At 30.7% G+C, this 6175-nt stretch overlaps 1 pseudogene; it reads left to right on the top strand.

Moving 5' to 3' along the window:
* Positions 1-4935: 4935 nt before the first annotated feature.
* LOC111283575 (S-protein homolog 1 pseudogene) lies at positions 4936-6175 on the top strand (annotated as a pseudogene).

Here is a 6175-nt window from a genome sequence, read left to right as displayed (position 1 = left end):
AAGAGCTCAACAGCAATAGATTTTTGGGTATTGATGGCTTTTGGATTTTTTAGATAAATTTTTTTTACAATCGTTGAATTTTTTAATCACTGATTTCTAAAAGTTCTTTTAAAATATGAGTTTATTGAATAAAACTTGTAAAGAGAAGCAAAGGAAAACAATGATGAGAGAGAAGAAAAAAAGAAAATTAAAAAAATAATTTTTTTTGCTTTTATAATAGGTAAAAACGATATTTTTTAGAAGATGGCTCTAGTGCAACTCATGTGTTAACCATATATTGAATATATTTATAACTCGACCTATTTGCATTGAAAAAAAATGTTATCTTTTATTTTAGTTTTTATTTTACATTTTTTAGGTTAAATTTTAAATTTGATAATTAATTAATATATAGGAATTAAATTTGAACATACATTAAAGTAAAATGACTAATTCCACCATTTAACTAAAGTGTAGGGATAGACAATATATTTTGAAAAAATTTTGTGTGGAAAAATGATGATGTGTTAAAAAATTTTTATCACGTCATCATTTTTTATTATGTAAACTTTACATGTCAATAAAATCAACAGCCATGTAGGCAAAAATATTATGTCATCAATTTTAAATTTTGACACATCATCATTTTTTACCACATAGATTTTACACATCAATAAAGTCAACCGTCATTTAAGCAAAAATGCTACGTTATCAATTTTAATGAAAAACGTTTTTACTGCTTTCAATTTGACTAAATTCAATAATTAAATGAAATATAAAAATCTAATTTAAACACATTAAAATAGAGAGATTAATTTCACTATTTAACTAAAGTATATATATTTGTTGCATAATTTGACATATATATCAGAGAAAATAATTAATGTCACAAAAAATTTCTTGGGCCTATGATTATTATTAATTATCAATCCAACTATTTCTATCGGAATTTGACTTAATAAATTAAACAAGATTCAATATTTTAATTTTTATGGCATTGGTTGCTTATTTAAGGAAAAAAAATTTAAAAAAATTTCTTTTTTTATTTAAAGTTATCAAATTTAAAATTTGAATTTTAATCATTAAAATTAAGAGTTCAACATTTTATATCAAAACTATTGCTTAACATAATAGCTTATTTAACTTGATTATTACAACTCTATTTGATAATTTACCACAATGCCACCTACCATAACGAAAATGATTCTCATTTCTCAATTTGGTTTCTCTATTAATTTCTCAATTTGGTTTCTCCATTAACATAATACCAAAGTAGTTTCTCTTTTAAATCAATAAATTAGACAAACAATATTTGGTGAAATTTAATAATGGAGTAGTTCGTGGTATAATTGTTTCTCGAACCAAATATAATCAGAGGCCACTCAAGAGTCGAGACCCTCTCCAAAAATTTTAGGTGGTGCTGGTCTGGTCCATGGTAATAAAAGCTCTCAGACAAGAGCAGATCAAACACATGCTCAAAATCACCTGTCAAAAGTTTTGATAGATCATAATGCAAAAATGAAAAAACAACAGGGAAAATGGGCCATGCATGGCAGGTTTCAATTGCTTGGTTAAATATTTCATTAATGAGATGACCTAATGTTAGCTTGGTATAGGCAGCAAAACCTGAAACCCAATTTACTTGGTCTGACACACAAATTAAATGGGGTTGAATCAGTGATCGAAAACCGCTTTACCTATACCTGCGCCATTGTTGAATATATAGCTGTTAGGTTTAATTTAATTTGAGGTTTACTCTTGGATATATATGAGTTTGCTTTGCGCTATAAAATGTATATAGAGGCAAAGATCTTTTGTACATCCTTATCAATATTTTGGCAAAACAGCTTCAAATGGACCTTTGTTCTATGAACCCTTGACCTCACTTCAGGAAAAATTACATAGATTGTCCTATATCTATGCATGGATCCATGGGCAATGATACTGTTTTTTAATTCAAAAATATAACTTGTATACGAAGAATACAAGCGTTATTGAATATCCTTTCCCTGTTAGATGGGAGAGTTTGAGCCAATGGGATTAGTTGAGTTGGTAATTAAAATTCAAATATTGCATTTGTAAGCTCTAAATCTAAGTTTTACGAGTTTTTTAGATGAACGATTTGTAAATTCAATGTAAATATTTCACGAGACATGTACCAAGCAAACCACTTTCATGAAACATTTTCTATTCAATTGTACCAAGCAAACCACTTTCATGAAACAGCTACAATATTGTTGTGTCTGTTTCTCTTTTAAAAGGGGGAAGATGCTCAGATTTGGACAATGCCACTCCATAGCAAATACAAGTAGTGGTTAATTATCATATATGAGTTAAGCAAAAGTAATATTATTGTCTTTGACATTATTTTTTAAATTTGATCAGTCTTCTCTAACTTAACTACAGATAATTAAGAAACAAGAAAAACAAAGGCATATCTAACTTATATAAGCAAGTACAATATTATTATCTACTTGTAACAAGGAACTGAGTGGAGATGGGGAGATCTAGTATTAGCTCTAGTTAGAGGTTGTCATGTATTTCAAGCTGGGTGCAGTTGACATCTCTAATATCTTGTCCAAGGGATTTCCCGCCTCATAAAGTTTATTTAACTATGTTTTAATTTAAATTTAATATAAAATATTTTTATATTGATATTTTAATTAATATTTTAAATTAAAATAAAATAAAAATAATTATTTAATAATATTCTCACAAAACAGATGGGATTCGAATTTGAAAATTCTTGTTCAACAATCAAACTACAGGCCACTAGATCCTTGGACCTGTCTAGTTTTGATTCATTGTTGTATTTAATTTATCAATTCGGAAACCATATAAAGCCCATCTACTAAATTTCCTTCCTTCTCCAATCCTAGAAATGTACATCACCCATATATGTTGAGATATATAGCTGCTAAATAGATGAATAATTAGAGTCCAAACTCTATGATCGAAGGTCAATGTAGGTTGCTTGCCGTCCTTAGTTCTTAGCCTTGGGGGCAACTAGCGTTGGTCCTGTTCAAGAGATACCATGTGCGCATATATCATCAATAGGAGCTCAGACAACAAAGCCCTCGATACTTAATGTAGATCAGCAGACGCTGATATGGACCTTCACCATCTCCCCTCAAATGGGCACAGCTTTGATTTTGGATTTGGATTTCGAGTCAATTGCATTGGCAGCACACTTTCTGGTGTAGTATGTGGTTCCAGGACTACCATGCAGTCTTCGACGCCTTTGCGGCGGAAGATACGTTGTTTGAGTATATGAATGAGGCAAATATTGATCATGATTTTGGAAGGGAAAATTAATCTTGTTACAAGTTTAAACTCAAACTTCAAATCAATAAAATGGATGTTTTAAATTTTTTTTTTGTACAAAAGATCTTCTAAATTGGAATACGAGAACGGATTTTGAATTTAGTAAAAAATAATTTCTGCTTGTACTGAAAGATTAAAATGTTTTGGCTCCCAAGTTCCAACCCTCTATATTCCTTCTAGGCTAGCTATTGCTATTCAATATCAGTTAAATTACATGCACGTTTAGTTTTAATTTCTCTGATAAAATGACTTTCCGTTCTACTTCACTTCTAGCATTCCACACCATTAATACAAACACATAATTGCATTAGAAAACTTCCCACGCCATGGTAATTCATCCATATTTCATTGCATCCCACCACCTTGCCTCCGGAATTCACAAGGTGGAATGTCTACGTTGTTAACGGATTGAGCAATGGCAAGACGTTGTTTCTCCATTGCAAGTCGAAAGACGACGATCTAGGAGCCCAGAATCTCTCGTCGGGAACGAATTTGACTTGGAGTTTTCAACAAAATTTATTTGGGAGAACCCTTTTCTTGTGCTACATGAGTAAGGATGACAATGCTCACGCTGCGTACAAGGTGTTCCGGTAAGATGTGCTTCTCTTTCACGAGTGTTCATGGAAGAATTTCATTTGGACTGCATGCAAAGGATGATGGCATATACATAAAAGATCTTGCTAGAAATTCTGATGAGTTTTGTAGGCAATGGAAACCAGGACTATTCTAAAAAATTGAATTCCAGTATCTATAGCTTATGATTTCTTTACGTTATTGCTTCCATCAAAATATTGCAATAAAAAGTAGATGTTAGATGGCTCAAATCTCCTTTTATCTTCTCCATTTAGTTAGGCAAATTTGTTTTAAGTCACCAGTCAAAACCCATGATCAAGACCACTGTGACCAGTTCTTTGGCTGGGGTTGTGCCCTTGGCCAATGGGTCAGAGGCCCTCGAACGGTCTATTTTCTTCCAAAAGGTGTGCATTTGGTTTAGTTTTCCCTCTAGTTTTAATATTTCCGAGGTCAAATAAACACACCACGACAAGGAATAATTAACAATGAAATGTTTTGAATTTTTTTTTTCTTGTTACTATTGAAGTTCGAATTTGAGAATATCGATTCTACAATCAATTTCAATATTATTGAATTAATCGTTTATTGATAAATTTTTTTGGTTAAACAGATGTCATACATACATATATATATATATATATATAGCAAAGTAAATGATCTATATTTGGTTTACATCTGCAAGATTAATAAATTGGATTGTTTAATTAATTTGTTCCCTTCTTTGCAATTTAGGACAGTCATTATTTTTCTTTAGGGATGAATGGGATAAGGATAAACATAAATTTATATAGAAACTTGAATCCTTGAAATTACTTTTAATGGCTTCTGTGATGCAATAAGAATTTATAGCCAAATGCCAGAAAGTAACTGATATACATTAATGTAGTTTTATTACATACTTTAGCCCACTTTATCTAATTCTGGAATTCGATCATCTGCATTCATCACAGTCTTGCAGTTTCCAAATAGAAATGCCTAATTGACCATATATAACCATGAAAGGAAAAGGGAAATTGGCAATTACCCATTACAGTTTCAACTTTCAAACACATAAAAACAATGAGCTGTGTCTGTAGAAACATGTTTTTCTTGCTTGTCTTGGCAATGATAGCCATTAGTCCTTCAATTTCAAGCTCTTCAGAACCCGGTAAAGAGCATACACTTATCTTCGAGATGTACAAGACATGGCATGTTCATGCTGTCAATGGAATGAGCCAGAATGAGATATTGTTTCTGCATTGCAAATCTGGGGACAATGATTTGGGCATTCGTAATCTCACTGTAGGCACTGAATTCGATTGGAAATTCAAGCCACAGATATTCGGGAAAACGCTATTCTGGTGCTACATGGCTTCGGACCATGGCCATGCTTCTTTCAACGTGTTTTGGAACGATGATGATCTTTTCTATAGATGCGCTTGGAAAAACTGCATTTGGATTGCTAAAGATGATGGGATTTACTTGAAAAACATTCCTCAGAAGTATGATGAATTTCGTCACAAATGGGAACCAGGAAGATTATTGGATGCAAATTCGACTATGTGAGTGTCCAGATGAGCAATCCTTTAATTTCAGCTATTGCCTGATGAAAAGGGTCTGTCATTTGTCTAACATCCCTTCCTATGTTGTAATAAAGGGCCCATCTTTTTAATAAATTGCATAATATTTTTTCTCAAGATTTTTTGGGAGTCTCAAAGTTAAAATCTACAAGTTCAAATAATATATAAATTTAAATATTTATTCATATGATATGTATGTTGATAGAATATTTTAAGATTACGAATTTAAAATGTTTTAATTAACGAAATCAGTCATGAAAAGATCTAATTGATTTTAAGAGATTAACAAGACATGTATAATTAATCTAGCTTACAATCACTTCTTGTTGTGTCAAATGCAAACAATGGTAATTGGCTATGATATATGCTATTAATTCATCATAAGATTCTTTTAAATTCTCATGTTCCTTTTTTTTTTTTTTTATTAAGGTTTATGTAAAATTTCTTAGCTACAGCCAGTTAAAAATGTTAAATAAAAATCAAAATTAAAAACATAAATCAACAAATTAAAAGATTTTATTATATAAAGTAAGTGCATAAAAATTGAAAAAAAAAATCGATAATTTTTTAAATAAATATTTCACTATAAATTTTGACAATATTTCACTATTGATTTTTTTTTATTATTTGTTTCAAGACTATTGCAATTAACTCAGTTCAATGCTAACTCACTCTCTACCAAGTCCCCATTAAATGCATCCTCTAAGAACTTGAATGTATACTTTCTTAATGATTACTAA

Source organism: Durio zibethinus, chromosome 3, assembly GCF_047325235.1.
Source record: "Durio zibethinus cultivar Kanyao isolate XHJ-2024 chromosome 3, ASM4732523v1, whole genome shotgun sequence".
NCBI lineage: Eukaryota > Viridiplantae > Streptophyta > Magnoliopsida > Malvales > Malvaceae > Durio > Durio zibethinus.
The sequence above is the reverse complement of the archived record's forward strand: the minus strand, read 5'-3'. Positions and strand labels throughout refer to the sequence as shown.